Raw genomic sequence first — 12,996 nt, forward strand, 5'->3', positions numbered from 1 at the left:
GATGTGAAACAAGCCTTATAACACACTAGGGTAAGAGTACTTACAATATAGAAGCTTGTAAGGGTGTTTAAAGTCTAAGAACACTAGTGTGTGTTCTTGGTGTTCTTGGTGAAATGAAGAACACTTGAAGATCTACACAAATGGAATGATTTCATGGATGAAATCATGTAAGATCACTAGATGATGAAGGATATCAACTAATTAAGGCAAGAAACACTTACAAAGTTGAAGATCAAGGAGGAAAATCGGATGATACTTGAGAGGATTTCGAGTTCTAGACTTGGAGTTTGTAAAAAAGTGAGTAAAATGACTAAGTGTCATATTTATACTCCTTAGAGTTTACGGCCGTAAACACCATGTTTGGGCCGTAAACTCCAAACTCTTGGAGTTTTGAGACTTTATTGATGCACAATAAACCCTAGGGTATCCTCTCTCTAGTTATCTCCTGAAGTACTAAGCTATAAAACACTTAAACTGACTCCGAAAAGCTTAACAGTTAGCAGAAACAGTTCTGACTTCGATTGAAGTGAATGGTTGTACAGAATAGAAATTTCGGGTTGTCACATCGTCCCCCCTTTAGAAGGAATTTCGTCCCGAAATTAGAGTTTAAGCAAATAGGTAGTTACAAATAACTAAGTAAAAAGACGAGGATATTTCAGTTTCATCTGATCCTCTCGCTCCCAAGTGAATTCAGGTCCTCGCTTGGCGTTCCAGCAAACCTTCACTATCGGGATACGGCTTTGTTTCGTTTGCTTGACCTCCCGGTCCATGATCTCTACAGGTTCTTCCACGAAGTTAAGGCTCTCGTTGATCTCGATCTCGTCGAGTGGGATTACAAGAGTCTCGTCGGACAGACACTTTTTCAAGTTCGAGACGTGGAAAGTAGAATGTACGTTACTGAGTTCACGAGGTAAGTTAAGTTTGTAAGCTACAGGGCCGATTCTTGCGAGAATCTCGAAAGGCCCTATGTATCTTGGATTTAGCTTTCCATGCTTTCCAAAGCGTATTAAGCCCTTCCAGGGTGAGACCTTCAATAGAACACGGTCTCCCACCTGGAATTTCAACGTTTTCCTTCGTTTATCTGCGTAGCTCTTATGTCGGTCTCTAGAGGCTTTCAATCGTTCACGAATCTGAACGATCTTCTCTGTCGTTTCCCGAATGATCTCCGGACCCATGAGAGTGCTGTCAGGAACTCGTCCTTTAGCTAACTGGGTATCACCCACCTCAGCCCAGCACAGAGGGGATCTGCACTTTCGGCCATAGAGGGTCTCAAATGGAGCAACCTTTATGCTCGTGTGATAACTGTTGTTGTAGGAAAATTCGACAAGGGGTAAATGAGTATCCCATGCTTTCCCAAAGTCGATCACACAGGCTCGCAACATATCTTCCAAGGTTTGGATAGTCCTCTCACTTTGTCTGTCGGTCTGTGGATGGTAGGCTGTACTCATGTCCAGCCTAGTTCCTAGGGAACTTTGTAGCGACTGCCAGAACCTCGAAGTGAATCTAATATCTCTGTCCGAGATAATGGATATGGGAATACCGTGCAGTCGTACAATCTCCCGAATGTAGGTTCTAGTAAGTTTCTCCATCTTGTATGTTCTTTGATAGGCAGGAAGTGTCCATAAGAATTCCCTCTTCCCCAACAACGTGACCCAGGAATTTGGCTCTTCGAATCCAAAACTCGCATTAAGAGAGCTTTGCGTAGAGCTTCTCTGATCTTAATGTTTCCTAGACCTAACGTAGATGCTTACTATGCTCTTCCTTACTACGAGAGTAGATAAGTATGTCATCTATGAAGACGATGACGAACTGATCCGAGTAAGGACGACATACCCTATTCATTAAGTCCATGAATACTGCGGGCGCATTAGTCAATCTGAATGGTACCACTACAAACTCGTAGTGTCCGTAACGAGTTCGGAAGGCTGTCTTTGGAACATCCTCCACTTGGACTCGCAACTGGCGATACCCGGATCTCAGATCTATCTTCGAAAAGTAATTCGCCCCTAGCAGTTGGTCGAACAAATCGTCTATACGAGGCAGAGGATAACGATTTTTTTTACAGTCAGTTTGTTGAGCTCCCTGTAGTCGATGCACATACGAAACGATCCGTCTTTCTTCTTGATGAACAAGACTGGAGCTCCCCAGGGTGAGAAGCTTGGTCTTATAAAGCCCTTGCTGAGCAGTTCGTTAAGTTGACAGGACAGTCCTTGCATCTCTGCAGGTGCTAGACGATAGGGCGATTTGGCTACTGGGGTAGCCCCTGGAACTAAGTCGATTCTGAACTCGACTTAACGTTGCGGAGGTAAATCCTGGAAGTTTTCTGTTCTATCCGAATCTATTGTCTCGATCGGTGTGAAGGCATTTGATTGGATTCTAAGTTTATCCGCATGGCAGTACAATCACTCGTAGTCTTGGGCAGTCTCTGTCCTAAAGTTCATATCAGAAGTCATATTTGGTTCATCAATCATAGCTTCGTGTATACGAGTTGTATATAATTAAGACTGAAAAGGCAGTCGAATAAATGATTCTTCTTTAAGCTCACATCCAAACAAGGAAAAGAAGTTAAAGCGGAATCATCAATTCTAAGCCTGTAGAACCTTGATTATATACCACCCTTGCGTATACCTTCTCCAGCGATAGATCAACCGTATGCATCTTCGGGTTGAAATTGACGTATTGTACGAGTGGTACTCCGGGGAGGTTTGCTGAGGTGTCTTCGGGAAGGGTACGAAACATAAGGTACTCTCTGCATGAGTACCTCGGAGTTCTGGATTGTCGGGTTCGCTAGAAAGGCGATTTCGGAGAAAAGAATTTACGCATGAAACTGGCATGGTGAGGATCGAATTGACTCTTGTTACATGATACTGTTGGACTACTCGAAATAAAAGGCGTTAGACTAGATCATAAAGGTGTTACAAAAAAAAACATTATGGTGCATTTTTTACAGAGTTTCGGTATTTTAGTTTTACCTATAAGACTACTGCTGCGAACAAGGTATACTACAAAAAGCAAGTACACGCAGCACGAGAGTCCCTTGTCTGACGGGGTCTCGCAAAAATATAAAACTCGAGTTGCACTAGTTTTCAACAGTTTATAAGTCTACTAAAATGACACGCCCTAATATTTCAACGTGGGTCCGGAGTAGTCTCTCCTGCAGTAGTGATCGTTAGTATCTTCCCGTTTGCGCCAGAGTTCTCTGTTATTGGACAATCCTTCTTGAGATGTCCTATCTCACCACATAAATGACATATCTGGCTTGTACCAGCATCAGTGGTGGAAGTGAAGTATCGGGTCGGAGTTATGCGGATACGTGTACTTGCGTTGTTCCTCCCTTTTAGACAATTCCTATTATAGTGCCCGGCTTCACCACAACCATAGCAAGTCGAACTGACTCCGATGTTAGTGGCTTGGGAGATGTTTTGCGCTGGCGTTCTACAGACTTGAGTAGTGTGCCCCACACGGTTGCAATTGCTGCATTTTAAATCACGGCAGACTCCGTGATGATGGAAATTACACCTGTCACACTTCGGGAGCGTCCCCTTATATAGTTTGATCGGGGCGGGAGTGGTAGGGATCGCCACTTGTTTCTGTTGTGTGGCAAGTTTTTGTGATTGCTTGCGCTCCTTATAGGCTTGACGCCTTCGCTTCTTACCCTCAGATTTGGGGCCTTGGGTGTTTGTAACAGTTATCATTTTTTGATTTCCCGGATTGTTACAACGATTTGAACTGTCAACACCCTTCACAGCCTCGATTGTGTTACCAGAGTCGTAGTGTGCAAAGACGGCTGCAACGGCAGCTGTTACCGCTGCTTGGAATGTGGCAGCGTTTATATGAAGGATCGGAGTTTTGTCGTTCGGCTGACTATTTCTAGATGACGACATGATTCTGTTATATGACAAGAAAAGGAGTTCATGAGTGATGTTGGTCGGTACTAGATGTATTCTACTCAATCATGTAAAGGTAAAGTTTTCGTTTTGTTAAGCTGTTCTCGATGGTTTGACCTACATCCCTATGATGCAGTACTGGAAAAGAGTTGAAGTAAGTTCGTAGAATGTTTACTAGACAATTGCTATTTTGAACTAGACTATCATTGGTTGGTGGATAACCGGATCCAACCTTTGACAAGAATTGGAAGTAATCCTTGAGCTAATTCACCATAGCTCAAAATTTGACGAAGTGGGTGTTTAGATAGGATTCTAACGATAGCAAAACGAAAGTATTTGAACAAGGATTGGCACAGAAATTAGCCGACTGTCGATATCATTGATATTTAAGATGTAATACGTTTGGGAAAAATGACCTTGGAGTAGGTCTTACATCATATCCGAAGTAGAAAAGTCTTGACGGCATACTGGCCTAACTAGAAAGTACTTACAGTACAGAGTTAGTTACTTAGAAAATTGGTACTTAGAGCATAGATAGGAAGACTATTCTTTCAACCAAGGAAAGAAAGGTAGAATATCTCCTACTGGTGACGGTTATCCCTTGGGTGAACCCTTAGTTCAGCCAGCTGACGCTCTATATCAAGTAGGTGCCTTTCGTACACCCTTTGGCGTACTCGGAGCTCTATGACTTCAGCTCGAGTTTCAGCTAGCTCTTGCTGCAGGGTCTCATGGTCTCCCCTAGATCTCTCACGAGCATCTTCCAGACGAATGGTGCGGAGGGTATGCATTCTCGCATTGGTGTCAACTTCTGTGATTCGATGGAGAGCTGTCCTGCCCTGAATCTCGTTTCGGGCCACTCTGCGGACCAGAATTGGCAAGACTCTGTCTGTTGAGCCTCCCTCGCTCAGGTCATAAAAGCTTTGGTCTCCGTCGAATGGTATGGGCTGATTCTGTTCTTGGCTCCATGTTTCCAAGCTTTCCACCCACGGAGGCATCGGACCTTGAAAAGTCGGACGAGGGTTATGATTTGGGACAGGAGCCACTGGGAGTAGGTTCTCAACTTCAGGCTCGGAGTCAGAACCACCTGCAAAGCCTTCAGCCTGGTGATCATCCACAGGGATTTGGTGATCATTTTCTGGCTCTGCTTCAAACCCTCCTCCATTACCTTGGTTAGGGAAGTACAAGTTGTCGTGGGGATGGAATCCAGCCATGTTTTCTATGCGAGAAAAGGGATATAAGAAATAAGCACGTAAGTGATTTATAGTAACACAAAAGACTCCTATAGTATTTTAGATTTTTGTTCTGTTCTAAGGTTTTCGTTGTGGTATTGTTGGTAAGTTTTTAGACTTGTTGCAACCTCACAACCACACTTAGGCACATGCTAGTCAATCCTCAGATAATATAGTTGATCAGGCTATATCTTCCCAGATTTGACTATATGTCTCTAAGTCTACTTGTGCTGCCCAACAATCGTAATACTTTCGTTCTGTCCTAGTGACACTGATTTTAGTATGAATGCAGGTATGTATACTTGGTTAAATATGTTATTATTTAAAAGTATAAACTCTTGGTTAGAGTATTTTAATCCCGTTGTGTTTATAGTTCATATATCTTTTATGGGTTGATATACTCGATTCACTATAAACAATGCTCTGATACCAATCTGTCACACCCCAAAACCGGAACGGCGGAATTGTTCGGGGGTGGAGGACGTCATGTTCAGTATCACAATAATGAATAGTAGTAAACAAGCAACAACATCATCCATTGCATTAATAATATAATTTAATACAAGTGTGTTCTGTCAAGTTAATAGACACCAAAAATATGAATCAAAATAAAAGATGAGTCTTGAACGAGCTCCATCTTCTCAAAACCTGGCGTCTGTACCTGTCTACTGGTGACCTGAGAATACAAGTTATTTGAAAGGGAGTATCAGCTTTAAATCTGGTGAGTTCATAAGTATTTTAGTGTCTGTTCTTGTATGAAAGCGTTTGTAAGTATGTGATGTGTAAGTTTGTAAAAGTTTGTGTATGTTTGTAAAATGTTTGAATCTCCTAGAAAACCCTATGTTTTACTACTAAAAGTAGCCTTCTACCAAGGCATCAAGTGTTTGTATGTGTGTCTCTTGTAAGAGTATGTATTTTCCCAAATCTGACTATCATTAACCAAAAATATAGTTTTTACATTACTGTTCATTGTGTGAAGATCACAAAGTGAATGCAATGGGAAATAATATAGTACTGTAGTGTTGTATTAAGTAACTACTGCTGTACTAACTACCTTAAACCATGTGTTATTTAAAGTATTATGTGATCGGCCTGTACCATACTACCGACTAGAAACACGACGATGTAAGACGTCGGAAGGAATGACGTTTGGCACCCGTAGAGTTGCAAGTCCCACTGTAGCGAGCAGCAAGGTGTAGGATAGTCAATCCAGTATAGATCTATACACAAACTCAACGCTCTCCACTTAAGGAGATTCTGGATACAAAACGAGCCATGACAGGTGATGCCATGCCCCGTTACGTGGCTCACATAACTATAGTAGTATTCTTGTATATGTATTGTGTGTACTAGCTGTATTGTGTGTTCTCTCCCTATCTAGTATGTATGTATGTTCTCTCTGTTGTTCGTAATAGTATGTTCCTTTGTATAATTGTATAGTATGTACTAGCTGCATTGTAATGTATAGTATGTACTAGCTGTATTGTATGTACTTTCTCTTTCTAGTATGTATGTATGAACTGACCCCATGTATGTTTCATTGTTCTAGTAATAGTATTAGTATCTTTCTAAACTATGCCTATTATAGTTTATTAGTAATGTTGTTTGCATGTATGAACATGTTTGTATACCTTTGCTACCCAAAGGTATTGAATAGAAAGAAGAAACTTTTATACTTATATACATATACATAATATATAACTAGGATTCAAACGACCTTCGGACAAACAACCGATACCCTAAGTCCACACCCAAACGAGGAACAGGAGGGAGGGTGAGCTATCAGTCCTAAGTCCTTTCAATCCTACTTATATAACTATATATATACAGATACACAATTAACAGAATATAAGTTTAAAAGAGTCTAATAAAAGTATTTGACATGTAAAAGAGTTTAATAAAAGTATTTGACATGTAAAACAGTTTGTAAAACAGTTTAAAGTAGTTTGTTTGATAACACAGTTTGAAAAGTAAGAAATCCACTTGTTTGGTAGTTATTAATCACATGTGATTGATATAATAACTAAAATAGTTCAACTTGTATCCCCCCCCCCATAAAAGCATTTAAAATCAATTAAAAGGTTGATTAAGGGGTATGAACTCACCTGTAGTGAGTGGTTTGGATGAACGGATGTTATAAGATGCTAAGTGTCAAGTGAAGACTTGAGCACACACAAGGATCCTAGTTAACATATAATAACACATATATGTATCCAATTAGTCATTAAACCATTAATTAACCAAGTTAAGACATCCTATGACATGAAAAACACTTTGATTCAAGTGCTATAAGTACCAAGGATTGCATCTAAGGGTTGTAGGGCCTTGCTTTTGAGTTTAAGGTCCAAGGGTAAACTCTTTTGGAGTTTACGGTTTTGGGACCAACTCCCATGGAGTTTACGGTCGTAAAACCATGAGTTTACGGCCGTAAACCCATGGTAACTCCTACCATTTCGAGTTTTGAGGTCTTATAAGTCATAAAGAAGTATCCTAACTTCAAGTCTAAGCCTTAGGAAGTGATTGGGGCACCATTGCACCAACTTATAGAGTTTACGGCCCATGGACCATTTCTCCATGAGTTTACGGTCGTAAACTCTAATGGTTCTTGGTCTTTTTGATGTTTAAGGTCCTAAACACTTCAAGGATGTGATCTAGACTAGTATCCAAGGCTTGGTAAGGGACTAGGGCTCACAATGGCCCTTTCATTAGGGTTTACGGTCCAAGAACATGTCTTGACCATAAACACCTTTGATCTTGTGTTTCTTTGAGTTTTATAGATGATTAAGATGTGAAACAAGCCTTATAACACACTAGGGTAAGAGTACTTACAATATAGAAGCTTGTAAGGGTGTTTAAAGTCCAAGAACACTAGTGTGTGTTCTTGGTGTTCTTGGTGTTCTTGGTGAAATGAAGAACACTTGAAGATCTACACAAATGGAATGATTTCATGGATGAAATCATGTAATATCACTAGATGATGAAGGATATCAACTAATTAAGGCAAGAAACACTTACAAAGTTAAAGATCAAGGAGGAAAATCGGATGATACTTGAGAGGATTTCGAGTTCTAGACTTGGAGTTTGTAAAAAAGTGAGTAAAATGACTAAGTGTCATATTTATACTCCTTAGAGTTTACGGCCGTAAACACCATGTTTGGGCCGTAAACTCCAAACTCTTGGAGTTTTGAGACTTTATTGATGCACAATAAACCCTAGGGTATCCTCTCTCCAGTTATCTCCTGAAGTACTAAGCTATAAAACACTTAAACTGACTCCGAAAAGCTTAACAGTTAGCAGAAACAGTTCTGACTTCTATTGAAGTGAATGGTTGTACAGAATAGAAATTTCGGGTTGTCACAGTGCGAGGTGTGCACATGGTCGGTGCACGGCGCGCCTTCTCATTTTTGGCCCTATAAATTTAGCAGCAAGTTCATTCAGCCTCCATACCCCTCCAATTCATCCTTCTTGAGTTTCTCTAAGGTCCCTGAGAGCCCGACATCTAGTAGCTATCAGACCGGAGTTCTACCAACATAATTTCGGGACTTTTTGTCAGGAAAATCTCTATTAATACTTGTTCGATGCGCTATCCGTTAGGTGTATCGTCAGTGAAATCGGCCAGATAGCTGTCAATCTTCAGAGTCATTGTCAATGTGAGATTTCTCACTATATGATGTGTTCCAATATATATCCGCTTTATGTTAGGATATAGTTACCATGTAGTATGCAATTAGGCCACTAGACTAGTTTAGTTAACTGCCTGCTGTGTTGAATTGTTTGTCTGTTATATATATATATATATATATATATATATATATATATATATATATATATATATATATGTGTGTGTGTGTGTGTGTGTGTGTGGATATATTATGTAGGGAGTTGAGGGCGGCTCAACTTTGTTCTGAAGGCCAATAGACTCGGGCAGACTAGCATTATGCTAAAGGCCAAAGTGCGGACCAACTATATGCTGAAGGAAAGGGGTGGACCAGCTTTATGTTGAAGGCCATTATATGTTTTATTGGTGGATCGACAAAGAGGTCGTGAGCCATTATTTGTATGCATTGTATATGTATGGTGGGATATGATATTTTGAGGAACTCACTATGCCTAGTGCTTACCCAGTTGATTACAATGTTTTTTTAGGAACTACAGCGGATCGTGAGAAGGGAGAGGCATGATTGTACACACGTATTGGCAACATGTTTTCGCATATACTCTGAAATAAGATAAATGACTTTTGAATATAAAAAATTGGTATTTGTCATGGGTAAATGAAATGTTGTTTTAAAAAATGAGAAATTTAGTTTGAGAAATTGGGATGCTACACTATAGAATAAGTATGATGCTATTAATATTGTCTTGAAGCTTTAACCAACCTTAGAAAGTGATTCGTATGGTACAATCAATCCAATGAGAGTTAGGGTTTGAAAGTCTAACTAGTAATTAGTGAACTGATGTATTAGATGTAGATTATAATGAATTAAGTAGTATAGGATGCTAAATTCAATGGTTGGGCTGATTAGAAGAAGAAAATGATCAGATAGAATTATGATCCATTAAGTGGTCATTTTGACCATAAGAGTCCTTAAACTCCTAATAGGCTAAGATAAGTATTAAGAACTTGTATCTATGTATGGATAACCCTATAAACAAGAAGATGGATCAAGAATGCATCAATTGAATAAAGGAGCCAAGAAGGGTAGTTAGTCTTCACTAACTAATAAGGTGAGTTATAATTCTCACACTCTCTCTTTAGATTTTATTTATATATATATATATATATATATATATATATATATATATATATATATTCATGTATGTTGAATCTTGGGGCACTAAGTGAATGTCCCCAAGTAATGAGATAAAGATAGATGATGGTTATACGTGTCAGAACATGTATCAAAGCATGTACGTTTAGTTAGAGTATGTATGAGGTATATGTTTGAAACATGTAGTAGAGCATGTAAGTATACCTAGAGTATGTATGAGTAGAAGATGAGAAAGGTATCTATTTATACCTAAGAGATGGTAGATAAGGATAGAGTATGATTATATTTAATATAATCATAAGAGTATATATGTATGTATGTCTAGCCATTATTGGTATTGTGTAGAAGAGCTATATGTTAATAGACATAAAGAAAGATTAATTACCTAATGATTTAAGTACTAGATGAGAAGTAGAAGATCTCTCAATGATATAAAGAGATATATTATCCATGGGACAAGTATTATGTGGTGAGTCACATAATAGAGATAGAGAAGTGTAGAAATATGATTCCATCGGGAATGAGATAGAGGTTCCTACGGGAACAAGCGTATGATTTCTTCGGGAATGAGATAGAGGTTCCTTAGGGGACAAGAGTATGATTCCTTTAGGAATGAGGTAGAGGTTCTTTCGGAGACAAGAGTATGATTCCTTCAGAAATGAGGTAGAGGTTCCTTCAGGGACAAGAGTCTGATTCCTTCGGGAAAAGTGATCATGATACCTTTGGGAATATAGATAGATGATTCCTACGGGAATGAGAAAGTGTATGTTTAGAGAATAATAGAGAAAGGTTCCTGGAGAGGAACAAGATAAGAGAGTTCTTTGTAAGAACTTAGAGATAATCTGTGACGGATTAAGAGTAAGGAATCCGTAGGGGATTCAAGATAAGAAAGAGAATATCAAGAGACCCGTCAGGGATCAAGATGAGGAGTATGAGATGAAGAAAAAAGAGTATAAGAAGGCATTTTAAGAGTTAGAGATATGAGGAGAAGATAGTAAGAGATAGAGAAGATCATGTATAGAGTATAGAGACAAATAGAGAAGATAAGATGAGATAGAGTATAGAGAGAGAGGGGGGGGGGATGGAAAGAAGAAGAGATAGAGTATATGAAATAAATAAGAGAAGATAGAATATGTGTAGATTATGAGATGAGCCAGAGAAGGGGTCAAGGATAAGGTAACATATGAGCATGTGAAGAGGCTAAGAAAGAGATAGAGTAGAGTAGATATAGAGTAGAGAAGAGACAAGGTAGAAAAAAGATAGAGGCTGAGACAGAGAAAGAGTATGATAAGAGCCCGAGAACAGGCTAAGCAAAGAGTATGGGATAAAGAGTAGATGACAGATAAAGAGTATAAAGTAAAGATTAAAGAATAATACAAGAGATAGATGAAAGAAGGAATACTAGTAGTGTATGATATTAGAGAAAGAGATAGATTGAAGAGTAAGAGAACGAAGAGTTAAGAAAGAAATAGTGATGAAACATGAAAGTAGATAAGAATATAACTCACCATACATGTGGTATGATGTAGTAGATGTTTCATGTTTTGCAGGTTCAGGTAACATTCGGTGTACGTGAGAAGATAAGAGCACAAGGACCTAGAATATATTTTATTTTCCTTTGTTGTTCAATTTGTATGTAAGATTTTAGTGTAAACCCGTGATTAAACTAGGGTTTAAAGTGTTTTAATTTTAGTAGACTTACACAGTTGTAGATAAAAACTTTGGTATTTCCCTTAGATTACATCTTATAAAATCTGAGATGTTACATCAAATATAGAGCTTGTGAGAACCCTACCGACAGCTACACAACCCATTAGTCAACGCGACTGCACCTTCACAAAATATTTCTAATGGCAATTTGTTACTCAAAACAACTCCAAGGTCAACTATGAAGTTTTCTAGTTCAGGTACGCTCCTTGGATACTTCATTTGCACTAATGTAATTCGACTCATATTGTTGAGCCTACCACTATCTCCTACATGAAACCATTCATGTTACCGCACTACAATTCAAAATGAATGTCCATTTAGACTATGGCTTAGAGTCATCCCTAAAAATTTGTGTTACTATAGATCTTCTTAATTATGTTCTCAACTGTCTATAAGAAAACTTCTGATATAATCCCACGATGCTCAAAACATCTAAGACATCATAACAAACATTAGTCATATCGTACATGATCAATCTTATATCCAAAGCATACAGGACTCGGCTCATCCTATCATTTTCATGACCGAAACAAAAGACTTTGAGATTCACTCAAGTCCTTGCTATGATGCATATGAACAATCCTTTTTGTTGGAATTTTCCATGTTGAAACTTTTCAACACCTTATACATATATGCGCTTTGGCTGAGTCCTATTAAATATTTCGATCTATACTTTTAGATCCAACGTCTAAGTATCATTGTCGTGTCCCTTAATTCCATCATAGAGAAATAATTTTCGAACTTAGGGTCATTGTTTCCTATGAACAGTATTGTCATCAATATGCAATACCAAGAAGACAACGACACTCCTACTAGATTTGACATGTGCTCAAGACTTATCTGGACTTCTAGAAAGACAATACTTTTTGACTCTTCTCATAGAAGTACAATTCCGTTCCACACGATTCTTGTCTAAATCTATAAATATACATCTCAAGCTTACACACCTTGTTTGGATACGTTGTATGTTTAAATTCATACAAGATTTGTCATATATCCTTCAAAAGTTTCCTTAAATAAAATTCGTTTAAACATCCATTTACCATATCTTATAATCAAAGAAGGCAACAATGGAAACAAACACCCGAATAGACCTTTTCTCAGCCACTGGTGATAATGTTTCCTTATAATCAATTTCTTCAGTATGGGAGAAACCCTTTTCCACCATACTAGTCTTGGAAGTGTGTGCATTCATATCCATGTTAATCTTAATATTGAAGATCTAATTTCAACATACTGCCATAGGACTAGGCTTCAGATCAACCAATTTCAAACTTGGTTATCCTTCATGGATTGAATTTCGCTATCCTTAGACCCTTCTCATTGGCAGCCTCAGGGTCTGCCATTGCTTCCTAGTAGCAATTAGCTTATCCAAATTGATTAGTGTTTTATCACTAA

Source organism: Lactuca virosa, chromosome 1 (genome assembly GCF_052849685.1).
Source record: "Lactuca virosa cultivar CGN04683 chromosome 1, Lactuca_virosa_CGN04683_v6, whole genome shotgun sequence".
In the NCBI taxonomy this organism is placed as follows: Eukaryota; Viridiplantae; Streptophyta; class Magnoliopsida; order Asterales; family Asteraceae; genus Lactuca; species Lactuca virosa.